Source organism: Microcaecilia unicolor, chromosome 8, assembly GCF_901765095.1.
Source record: "Microcaecilia unicolor chromosome 8, aMicUni1.1, whole genome shotgun sequence".
In the NCBI taxonomy this organism is placed as follows: Eukaryota; Metazoa; Chordata; class Amphibia; order Gymnophiona; family Siphonopidae; genus Microcaecilia; species Microcaecilia unicolor.
In genome coordinates, this window is record NC_044038.1 from 185,669,288 (window position 1) to 185,681,492 (window position 12,205).

The 12,205-nt window shown below is 49.1% G+C and overlaps 1 protein-coding gene across 5 annotated transcripts in view; it reads right to left on the minus strand.

Moving 5' to 3' along the window:
- Positions 1 to 12,205, minus strand: part of BRD8 (bromodomain containing 8) — a 235,522-nt gene that overhangs the window by 55,866 nt on the left and 167,451 nt on the right. The window lies entirely within an intron of this gene.

Sequence of the window (12,205 nt, forward strand, 5' to 3'; positions counted from 1 at the left end):
GGGGGTGCCCCACGCTCGGAAGATCTTGCGTACCACTCTGGAATGGAGCGACCACTCGTGGGGTTGCATGACTCTGCTCAGTCTGTCGGCCAGACTGTTGTTTACGCCTGCCAGTTACGTGGCTTGGAGGAGCATGCCGAACCGACACGCCCAACGCCACATCCCGACGGCCTCCTGGCATAGGGGGCGAGATCCGGTGCCCCCCTGCTTGTTGACGTAATACATTGCAACCTGATTGTCTGTCTGAATTTGGATAATTTGGCAGGACAGCCGATCTCTGAAAGCCTTCAGTGCGTTCCAGATCGCTCAGAGCTCCAGGAGGTTGATCTGCAGATCCTTTTCCTGGAGGGACCACAGACCCTGGGTGTGAAGCCCATCGACATGGGCTCCCCACCCCAGGCGAGATGCATCCGTCGTCAGCACTTTCACGGGCTGCGGAATTTGGAATGGACGTCCCAGGGTCAAATTGGTCCGGATGGTCCACCAGAGCAGTGAAGTGCGGCAACTGGTGGAGAGGCGGATGACATCTTCTAGATTCCCGGTGGCTTGGAACCACTGGGAAGCTAGGGTCCATTGAGTAGATCTCATGTGAAGACGAGCCATGGGAGTCACATGAACTGTGGAGGCCATATGACCCAGAAGTCTCAACATCTGCCGAGCTGTGATCTGCTGAGACGCTCTGGTCTGCGAAGCCAGGGCCAAAAGGTTGGTGGCCCTCGCTTCGGGAAGGTAGGCCTGAGCCGTCTGGGAATTCAGCAGCGCTCCTATGAATTCCAGAGACTGAGTTGGCTGGAGATGGGACTTTGGGTAATTTATCACAAACCCCAGCAGCTCCAGAAGTTGAATAGTGCACTGCATGGACCGGAGGGCTCCTGCCTCCGAGGTGTTCTTGACCAGCCAATCGTCGAGATATGGGAACACGTGCACTCCCAGCTTGCGTAGGTAGGCCGCTACCACCACGAGGCACTTGGTAAACACTCGTGGGGCAGAGGCGAGCCCAAAGGGCAGCACACAATACTGAAAGTGCCGTGCGCCCAGGCGGAATCTGAGATACTGTCTGTGAGCTGGCAGTATCGGTATGCGAGTATATGCGTCCTTTAAATCCAGGGAACATAGCCAATCGTTTTTCTGAATCATTGGCAGAAGGGTGCCCAAGGAAAGCATCCTGAACTTTTCTTTGACCAGGAATTTGTTCAGGCCTCTCAGGTCTAGGATGGGACGCATCCCCCCTGTTGTCTTTTCCACAAGGAAGTACCTGGAATAGAATCCCTGCCCTTCCTGCCCGGGTGGTACGGGCTCGACCGCATTGGCGCTGAGAAGGGCGGAGAGTTCCTCTGCAAGTACCTGCTTGTGGTGGGAGCTGAAAGACTGAGCTCCCGGAGGACAATTTGGAGGCAGGGAGGCCAAATTCAGGGCGTATCCGCACCGCACTATTTGGAGAACCCACTGGTCGGAGGTTATGAGAGGCCACCTTTGGTGAAAGAATTTTAACCTCCCTCCGACCGGCAGATCGTCCGGTACGGACACTTGTAGGGCGGCTATGTTCCCGTGGATCCAGTAAAAAGCCCGTCCCCGGCTTTTGCTGTGGAGGCGCAGGGGGCTGCTTAGGCGCACGCTGTTGACGAGAACGAGCGCGCTGGGGCTGTCCCTGTGCCTGACGAGGCCTTCTGGCCGGCTGGTTGTACCTACGCTTCGCAAAAGAATAGGGTGCAGCCTGCCGGGCCCGGGAAAAACGTCCACCTGTGGAGGTGGATGCTGAAGGCGCCCGGTGGGAGAGCTTGTCGAGAGCGGTTTCCCGCTGATGCAGTTGGTCCACCATCTGCTCGACCTTCTCACCGAAAATGTTATCCCCCCGGCAAGGGACGTCAGCCAGTCTCTGCTGGGTGCGGTTGTCCAGGTCAGAGGCACGCAGCCATGAGAGCCTGCGCATCACTATACCTTGGGCCGCAGCACGAGATGCCACGTCACAGGTGTCAAAAATACCCCTGGACAGGAACTTTCTGCACGCCTTCAGCTGCCTGACCACCTCCTGATAAGGCCTGGACTGCTCCGGCGGGAGCTTCTCGACCAGGTCCGCCAGCTGTTGCACATTGGTCCGCATGTGGATGCTCATATAGAGCAGGTATGACTGGATGCGGGTCACGAGCATGGAGGATTGGTAGGCCTTCCTCCCAAACGAGACTCCCGCCCCGGGGGCGCCGAGGCGGTATCCCTCGAACTCCGTGCCCTCTTGAGAGCAGAATCCACGACCGCTGAGTCATGGGGCAATTGGGGCCGCATGAGCTCTGGGTCAGAGTGGATCCTGTACTGGGACTCTGCTTTCTTGGGAATGGTGGGGTTAGTTAATGGTCGCACCCAGTTCCGGAGCAGCGTCTCCTTCAGGACATTGTGCAGCGGCACCGTGGAGGACTCTCTAGGTGGTGATGGATAGTCGAGGACCTCGAGCATCTCGGCCCTCGGCTCTTCCACAGAGACCACGGGGAAGGGAATGCTGATAGACATATCCCGCACAAAGGAGGCAAAGGAGAGACTCTCAGGAAGTGAGAGCTTCCTCTCCGGTGAAGGCGTGGGGTCCGAGGGAAGGCCCGTAGACTCCTCTGAGGAGAAATATCTAGGGTCCTCCTCTTCCCCCCACGAGTCCTCATCCTCGGTATCAGACATTAGCTCATGTAGCTGAGTCCTGTACCGGGCCCGGCTCGACGTCGAGGCACCGAGGTCTCGGTGTCGTCGAGCGGTGGACTCCCGTGCCGGCGGGGACGGAGCTCCCTCCATCGACGTCGACGGGGACTCCACCTGCGTGGCGGTCGAGACCGGCACCGCAAGCGGCGGCGGTGTCGACAGCCCCGGCGCCGGGCTAGAGCTCGCCGGCGCCCCAGTCATCGGCGCCGGGGGTGCAGCCTGGCGCATCAGCCCTTCCAGGATCCCCGGAAGGATGGCTCTGAGGCACTCGTCCAGGCCCGCTGCCGGGAAAGGCGGTGGGGCCGGTAAGGGTGTCGGTGCCGGAAGCTGCTGGGGGCCAGGAGACGGCACCGAGGTGCCGGAACCCCGACGCGTCGGTACCTCCACAACCGACGGAGACCTCTCCTCACGACGATGACGCTTCGGCGGCGTCTCCTCTCCGACATCGGGATGCACCGAAGGCGACCGGTGACGACGCTTCTTGTCTTTCTTCCGATGCACGTCACCGGCGCCGGAGGGCATGGAGGAGGAGGAGGTCGATCCCCCTCGGTCTCGAGGTACCGGGTCAGACAGGGTTCGGTCCCGCGGCCCACACGCGCAGGGTTTCTTTTTTTTTTTTTTTTTTTTAAAGGAAACCGGGCGGTAACTAAAACCGATAAACAAAGTTAGAAAAAAGCACGATCAGCGTATACGCGATCGAACGATCCGGCGGCTGAACAGAGAGAGCGCAAAACACGACTCTCTCCAGGCGCGGAAAAAAAGGAACTGGCGGGAGCGGTCGCGCACGGGCGGGAAGACGGCCGCGCATGCGCGGTGGGCGTGCCCTGCGTGCCGACCGTCCCGCGAAGCTTCTTTCCGGTTGGTGGGGGCTGCCGCGGACGTCACCCAGTCGTGAGAACAAGCAGCCTGCTTGTCCTCGGAGAATAAATATTACATACTTTGACCTGAGTAAATAGCTACTTAATGGTGGCATTGCAAAACAAAAACATGGAGAAATTAGACCTTACCTGCTAATTTGCTTTCCTTTAATCCCTCCGGACCGGCCCAGGATTGGACTGATGGGGTTGTGCTCGCCTTCCACCAGGTTGGAGACTGAGAAAAAAACTCTGACTCTAGCGAGCCAATAGGAGCCCTGGTCACGTGACCCTAGCCTCAGTATTTGAATAACAAAGCAGCAAGAAGAAGAACAAGACATTCTGTGCCCCAAGGAATTCCAGCAACCAGGGAGCACTATTGAAAACGTGCTCTAATAAAGGCTCACCGACAACTCTCACCAGAGCAGCGGTATGGCCTCACTGTAATGGCTCACCACGTACCCTTACCAGGGCAGTGGTATGGCCTCACTGTAATGGCTCACCACGTACCCTTACCAGAGCAGTGGTATGGCCTCACTGTAATGGCTCACCACATACCCTTACCAGAGCAGCGGTATGGCCATAACAGAAGATCAATGATTCTTTTTTTTTTTTTTTTATTTGACTAACTAACTAGCAAAAAACAGCTCTGCAAATAAATAGAACATGCAAACCCAGACAGAAAAACTGAAACAGGGAGGGGCCTGGGCCGGTCCGGAGGGATTAAAGGAAAGCAAATTAGCAGGTAAGGTCTAATTTCTCCTTCCTTAGCATCCCTCCGGACCGGCCCAGGATTGGACTGATGGGACGTAACAAAGCAGTAGTTCTATGGGTGGGACCCCAGCAAGGCTGCAGTGAGTACCTGCGATGCAAAGACCGTCTCCTGCCAACAATGAACATCAATTCTGGAATGTATAGAAAAAAGAATGGAGAGAGGGCCAAGTCGCCGCCTTACAAATCTCTGCAGGAGGCATCAAGGAATACTCCGTGGATGATGCTGCCTGCGCTGTAGTGGAATGAGCATTACTAGCCTCCGGGACTGCCTTGCCTGCCGAGAGGTAGACTGAAGTTATCATCTCTTTAAAACCCCCTAGATAACGTAGGCTTAGAAGCCGAAAAAAACTCTTATGGTGACCAGCAACAAGCAAAAGACAATCCGAGCGGCGAAAAACCTCAGTGACTGCGAGATATCGTTTAAGCACTCTCTTACCATGCAAAGCACGCAATGTCTACTGCTCATGTGTACTACTACTACTACTACTACTTAACATTTCTAGAGCGCTACTAGGGTTACGCAGCGCTGTACAGATTAAGAAAAAAGGACAGTCCCTGCTCCAAGGAGCTTACAATCTAATGGGCGAAATGTCGAGTAGGGTCAGTCCAGATTTCCTGAGACCAATCCCAGAACAGGAAGAAAACCGACTGTGACAGATGAAACTGAGAGAGAGAGCGAGAAGGACCACTCGCTCTTTAGAAAACTGCAGAAATGGAGACCTGCAGGAAAAAACTTGCAACTCCGAAACTCTCCTAGCAGACGCAATAGACACCAAAAACCACTGCCTTTAGGGTTAAGTCTTTCAAAAAACAAGTTTGCCATGGTGCAAACGGAGGCCCCGTGAGAGCCGAAAACACCAGATTAAGGTCCCAACATGGAAAGATCGATCTGACCGGTGGCCGAAGGCTAACTTCTTTTAAGAAATGGGAAATGGGCGACTTCGGGAAGACTACCCCCGACTTACCCCAAATTCGACCTATGAAGCCGGACAGAGCTGCCACCTGCATTTTAAGTGAAGAAAGAGACAGTCTTTCCTCAAATCCTCGCTGCAGAAAAACATCTGAGCCACGGAAACTCAAAAAAGAGCAATCCCAGCATCTGCCCAGCAAGTCTCAAAAATTCTCCAGGTGCGAAAATAGCTGAGAGAGGTGGAGCGACGACGAGACCGAAGCACGGTGGAAATAAAAAAAAAAACCCTATGATCTAAACGGGCTCGTTCAATAAACAAGTCGTAAGACAAAATCGAGCTGAGGAAAGTCGGCCCTTGAATCAGCAAGGACTTGTATAGCGGAAGTCGAAGAGAAGACATCACCTTCAGCTGCTGCAGATTCGCGTATCAAGAGCGTGAAGGCCAATCTGGGAGCACCAGAATTACTGGCTTCCCATGTTCCTCTATCTTTTGAAGGAAACGACCTAATAGAGGCTACGGAGGAAGCGCGTAAAGAAACTCGGAGGAACTTTGAGTTGAGTCTGTAAGCAAACAGATGGAAAACTGGAGTGCCCAAATGACGTACTAGCAACTAAAACGCATCGATTGCTGAGAGCGCATTTGCCTGGATCGAGCGTGCGACGACTGGGAAAGTCCGCTTGAATATTGGTCAACTCCTGCTACATGCGAGGCTGATATGGCAGTGAGATGAGCTTCTGCCCATACCAGGAAACACTCCGCCTCTTACCGGCACCCTGTTACCCTCTGCCGATTGATATAGGCTACTGCCAAGGCGTTGTCAAGAACTACCAGCCTTATAACCGGCAGAAAGGCAAAAGAGCAGGAAACTACGCCCGTAAAGAAGATGCACCTGAAGAAAGAAAGAGGACCTGGATATAGTCAATCTGCAGTTGCCTGGCAGACCATGCAAAATGGGGGAAAGAATACTTGTCCCTTCCCAAAACCAAATTGATATTGTCTTGTAACAAGGTCCTATCCATTGTGAAATTAGTAGTCTAATCTTCCCCTAGTGCTCTTCCCAGGCCACCAAGCCACTGGGTGCCATTCACTGATAAATCGTCAGTCCAACCAGAGATATGCTGGAGCCCAATATAGTGAACCCCCTTCCCCCAGGGTACCTCTTACAATTATCCCACGTAATAGAGAAATAAAGAGTTGCTATTTGTTTACAAGATTTCAAATATGAAATTTTTTAGAGCTGAGATTAAACAAGCTAAACTTTAACCTGCACATCTGTGTGGAAAACCGGCTTCAAAATTGGTGAAATGTGAGGGTTCCATAAGGGATGGGCACACTCCTCTTACTGTTCTCATAGCACCTACATCCCATTAACCGTCTTGCGCTGTGCGTATTGCCCTGAAAAGTTGTACTTGCAGTAGCAAGGTCAGTGAAAACCAAAAGTATGATGATCCACAATGCTTACACTTAATATAGTAGAAGTAACATTTTTTGAATGCCTCAAATTGTGTGGACTTGTACACACAAACCAGGACTTATAGCCACCAACTTCAAGAGTGCTGTAAAACAGTTCACACCAGTATAGTATAATAGAAATGTTTTTTATGTGTATAGAGTACCCTCAGATATTTACCACTATTACTGCAGTCAATAATGCTGCTACAAAGTGGCATAGCACTTCTTTCATCAGGTAACTCTAACAAATTTTTTTGGGGGGAGCAACATATGCTCATTTTATATGCTTCCCAATCACCTCAGAGCTATAAAATCGCTTATCACTTTTAAAATTGTATATACTAGGTGAAAACTGTGCACTTATCTCTTAAGTTCTTGCCTCCCTGGCAGAACTATCTTGCCTTGCTGAAACATTCGTCAGTTGCCTTCCCCTGAAACCGCCCGACTCCGCGGGGTTTCAATCACTTTCCTCAGGGACAAGGGTTAAGGCTGCATAATTCTTTTCTTCCTCATTCTTTTTTCTCTCAAGCAATCCACAAGACAAAGCAAGACCTGCTTATCCCCTGTGGCTTATAAGGCATCCGCATCCATGTAAGGTCGGAAATGACATCATAATCACAACTAACTAAAGTTTTAAAAAGGAGATAGAGCAGCTTTTAAACTAGAAATGGGGGGAAGGCCGACAGTCGCTCAAAAGCGCATGGTTCGGGAAAAGGTATCTTGCAAAGATACCTCACAAACAGGGAAGATAGGGTTTCTGGATAGTGAGGTTGCACAACAGACCGTGGTAGACCAGGTGCCCTTAAATACAACTAAAGATCAGACAAAAGATATCAAATCAATAGTGTCAGGTACTAAGCATCATGCAAATAAGAACAACAAACATACTCTGAAATGTCTATATGCAAATGCTAGGAGTCTAAGAAATAAGATGGGAGAGTTGGAATATATTGCACTAAATGAAAAATTGGATATAATAGGCATTACTGAGACCTGGTGGAAGGAGGATAACCAGTGGGACACTGTCATACCGGGGTACAAAGTATATCGTAGTGATAGGGTGGACCGGACTGGTGGAGGGGTAGCATTGTATATTAACGAGAGCCTTGACTCAGATAGATTACAAATTCAGCAGGACACAAATCACACCTTTGAATCATTGTGGGTTGAAATTCCATGTATAAAAGGGAAAAAAACGGTGACAGGAGTGTACTACCGTCCGCCTCGCCAGGATGAGCAGGTAGACACAGAAATGATAAAAGAAATCAGAGACGCGAACAAAATGGGCAATGTGATAATAATGGGTGACTTCAATTATCCAAATAAAGACTGGGTAAATGTAACATCGGGACACGCTACAGAGATACAATTCCTTGATGAAATCAACGACAGCTTTATGGAGCAACTGGTGCAGGAGCCGACGAGAGAAGGAAAAATTCTAGACTTGGTCCTTAGTGGAGCGCATGATCTGGTGAGGGACGTTATGGTACTGGAGCCGCTTGATAACAGTGACCATAATATGATCAGTTTTGATATCGACCTTGAAGTAACTGTACACAGAAAGTCAAATACGTTAGCGTTTAACTTAAAAAAAGGAGACTATGATAAAATGAGAAGAACGGTAAAAAAAAAAACTTAGGGGGGCAACTGAGAGAGTAAAAACTGTACAACAGGCGTGGACACTGTTCAAAAATACCATCCTGGAGGCCCAGGCCATACATATTCCGCGAATTAGAAAAGGAAGACGGAACTCCAAAAGACAGCCGGCCTGGCTGAAAAGTGAGGTGAAGGAAGCTATTAGGGCTAAAAGAAACGCCTTCAGAAAATGGAAGAAGGAACCGTCTGAAAATAACAAGCAGCAGCATAAGTAGTGTCAAAGCAAATGCAAGGCGCAAATAAAGAAGGCCAAGAGGGATTACGAAAAAAAGATAGCAGAGGCAAAAAAACATAGTAAAAAATTTTTTCGGTATATTAAAAGCAGGAAGCCAGCAAAAGAATCGGTTGGGCCGCTGGATGACCGAGGGGTAAAAGGGGCAATCAAGGAAGACAAAGACTTAGCGGAGAGACTGAATGAATTCTTTGCTTCGGTCTTCACCGAGGAAGATTTGGGTGGGATACCGGTGTCGGAAATGGTATTTCAAGCGGACGAGTCGGAGAAACTTACTGACTTCACAGTAAACCTGGAGGACGTAATGGGGCAGTTCAGCAAACTGAAGAGTAGCAAATCTCCTGGACCGGATGGTATTCATCCTAGAGTACTGATAGAACTGAAAAATGAGCTTGCGGAGCTACTGCTAGTGATATGCAACTTATCCTTAAAATCGAGCGTGGTACTGGAAGATTGGAGGGTGGCCAATGTAACGCCCATTTTTAAAAAAGGCTCCAGGGGAGATACGGGAAATTATAGACCGGTGAGTCTGACATCGGTTCCGGGGAAAATGGTAGAGGCTATTATTAAAAACAAAATTACAGAGCACATCCGAGGACATGGATTACTGAGACCGAGTCAGCACGGCTTTTGTGTGGGGAAATCTTGCCTGACCAATTTACTTCAATTCTTTGAAGGAGTAAACAAACATGTGGACAAAGGGGAGCCGGTTGATATTGTGTATCTGGATTTTCAAAAGGCGTTTGACAAGGTACCTCATGAAAGGCTACAGAGGAAATTGGAGGGTCATGGGATAGGAGGAACAGTCCTATTGTGGATTAAAAACTGGTTGAAGGATAGGAAACAGAGAGTGGGGTTAAATGGGCAGTATTCACAATGGAGAAGGGTAGTTAGTGGGGTTCCTCAGGGGTCTGTGCTAGGACCGCTGCTTTTTAATATATTTATAAATGATTTAAAGATGGGAGTACCTAGCGAGGTAATTAAATTTGCTGATGACACAAAGTTATTCAAAGTCGTTAACTCGCGACAGGATTGTGAAAAATTACAAGAGGACCTTACGAGACTGGGAGACTGGGCGGCTAAATGGCAGATGACGTTTAATGTGAGCAAGTGCAAGGTGATGCATGTGGGGAAAAAAGAACCCGAATTATAGCTACGTCATGCAAGTTTCCACGTTAGGAGTTACGGACCAAGAAAGGGATCTGGGTGTCGTCGTCGATAACACACTGAAACCTTCTGCTCAGTGTGCTGCTGCGGCTAGGAAAGCGAATAGAATGTTGGGTATTATTAGGAAAGGTATGGAAAACAGGTGTGAGGATGTTATAATGCCGTTGTATCGCTCCATGGTGCGACCGCACCTTGAGTATTGTGTTCAATTCTGGTCGCCGCATCTCAAGAAAGATATAGTAGAATTGGAAAAGGTGCAGCGAAGGGCGACTAAAATGATAGCGGGGATGGGACGACTTCCCTATGAAGAAAGACTAAGGAGGCTAGGGCTATTCAGCTTGGAGATGAGACGGCTGAGGGGAGACATGATAGAGGTATATAAAATAATGAGTGGAGTGGAACAGGTGGATGTGAAGTGTCTGGTCACGCTTTCCAAAAAATACTAGGACTAGGGGGCATGCGATTAAACTACAGTGTAGTAAATTTAAAACAAATCGGAGAAAATTTTTCTTCACCCAACGTGTAATTAAACTCTGGAATTCATTGCCAGAAAAGGCGGTTATCTTAGCAGAGTTTAAAAAGGGGTTGGACGGTTTCCTAAAGGACAAGTCCATAAACCGCTACTAAACGGACTTGGAAAAATCCAAAATTCCAGGAATAACATGTATAGAATGTTTGTACGTTTGGGAAGCTTGCCAGGTGCCCTTGGCCTGGATTGGCCGCTGTCGTGGACAAGATGCTGGGCTCGATGGACCCTTGGTCTTTTCCCAGTATGGCATTACTTATGTACTTATGGAGCAAGATTCAAAATGGCCGCCGTTTGCGCCAAAAACCGCGGGAGCGGCCTCTGGCCTGACCTCTCAGAACTTACTGACACCGGCATCGACGGCGATAAACTTTGAACCGACAACGGAACTGCCGACGACGAAGGCAAAGAAGGGCTCGACGCACCCGCCAGAGCGGTACAGTACTTACAGGAGCCGGAAGAAAAACCCCCTGACACTGGCGGACAGCACATCGTTTCAGCATCTCTGACATGGCGGCGGATCAGGAACGGGAGCTGAAGACTGAATCCCCGAAGCAGAAGGAACCGTAGAGCCCGACGCTCCAATCACCGCCATACAAAATTTGCAAGTGACGGAGGAGCCAACCCCCCAACGCTGACATACAGCGCACCGCTTAAGCTTTGCCGACATCGCGGGAATGGGCGTGCACGCGACAAACTAGTTGGCGCCTAAAATCTTTTAAAGCAAAAGACGCTCCGAAGACAAAAATAGCGCTTAGCAAACTACACACCCGCGAAACTCAACCATTGGAGAACCAGAAACAGAAATAGAAAAGTTCTCAGCGTTTGTTTGTTTGTTTTTTTTTTTAAGGAGCTGCTATCATGCACACAGACAGAAAAATAATAAACACTAAACGGAGCTGTCTGCTTGTTAGGTCTATGGGGAAGCACTGCTTCTGCTTAGCTTTCTCTTTTTTTTTTTTTTAAATATTTTATATTTTAAACCTGGCTGTCTCTCCCAAAGGCAACACCCTTTTACTCGTTAGCAGGGAGGTGGGGAGGAAAAGGGGGAGGGACCTGGGACACCCGAGTATAACACCCCTGAGGCAAAATTGAAATTCTAACAAGCCTCCAAAGAATTCCTGTGGCACAGAATAAAGTACCAACTAGACAAAAAATTCAGACAAGTCAGAAAATAAAGAGAGACTAATGGGCTCACTTCCTACCTGCTGGGAGACTGAGAAAATACTGAGGCTAGGGTCACGTGACCAGGGCTCCTACTGGCTCGCTAGAGTCAGAGTTTTTTTCTCAGTCTCCAACCTGCTGGAAGGCGAGCACAACCCCATCAGTCCAATCCTGGGCCGGTCTGGAGGGATGCTAAGGAAATCAGTGTTGTAGAACACAATTTTCTCTTTCAGATGATACTGTTCACAAGCTGATTCAGGCAGACTCTTTTTTAATAACTGGCTTTGAACTTTGGTATATTTTACCATTTGCGCTGACAGTGCCAACTTTGAAGAGATCCTGGAGGGCGGTTGTAGATGCTGGTTAGTTGCAAATCTGGCAGTATTATGTCCAGCACAAGCATAATGTTTGTTCAAAATTTCAAGTCCGTATCTTTGTTTCCATGGAAGTTGTTGCGGTCTGAATATTGGTCCAAATATGTTCCGATGAGTCGCAACCAATTTTGATGCACACTTTGAGTCAACTTGTTTGACTGAATTTTGCATCCCTAATGTTAAAATGTATTTCATCGGAATTAGCATCAAAAAACTGTACAGGATTTTAATTTTTTAGCCATTCTTATAAATGTGTTTGGATTTTATTAGACCCCAAAAATGGCATTTTGGTAAATGTCGCGTGCTAATGGACTGACAACCTTTCAGAAAAGGGGGTCTAGACCTGCAACTATTGCAGTTAGAGACCTCAAATTTTGGGAAACTTCGTTTAACACCTGACTCGCGCAACAGATAAA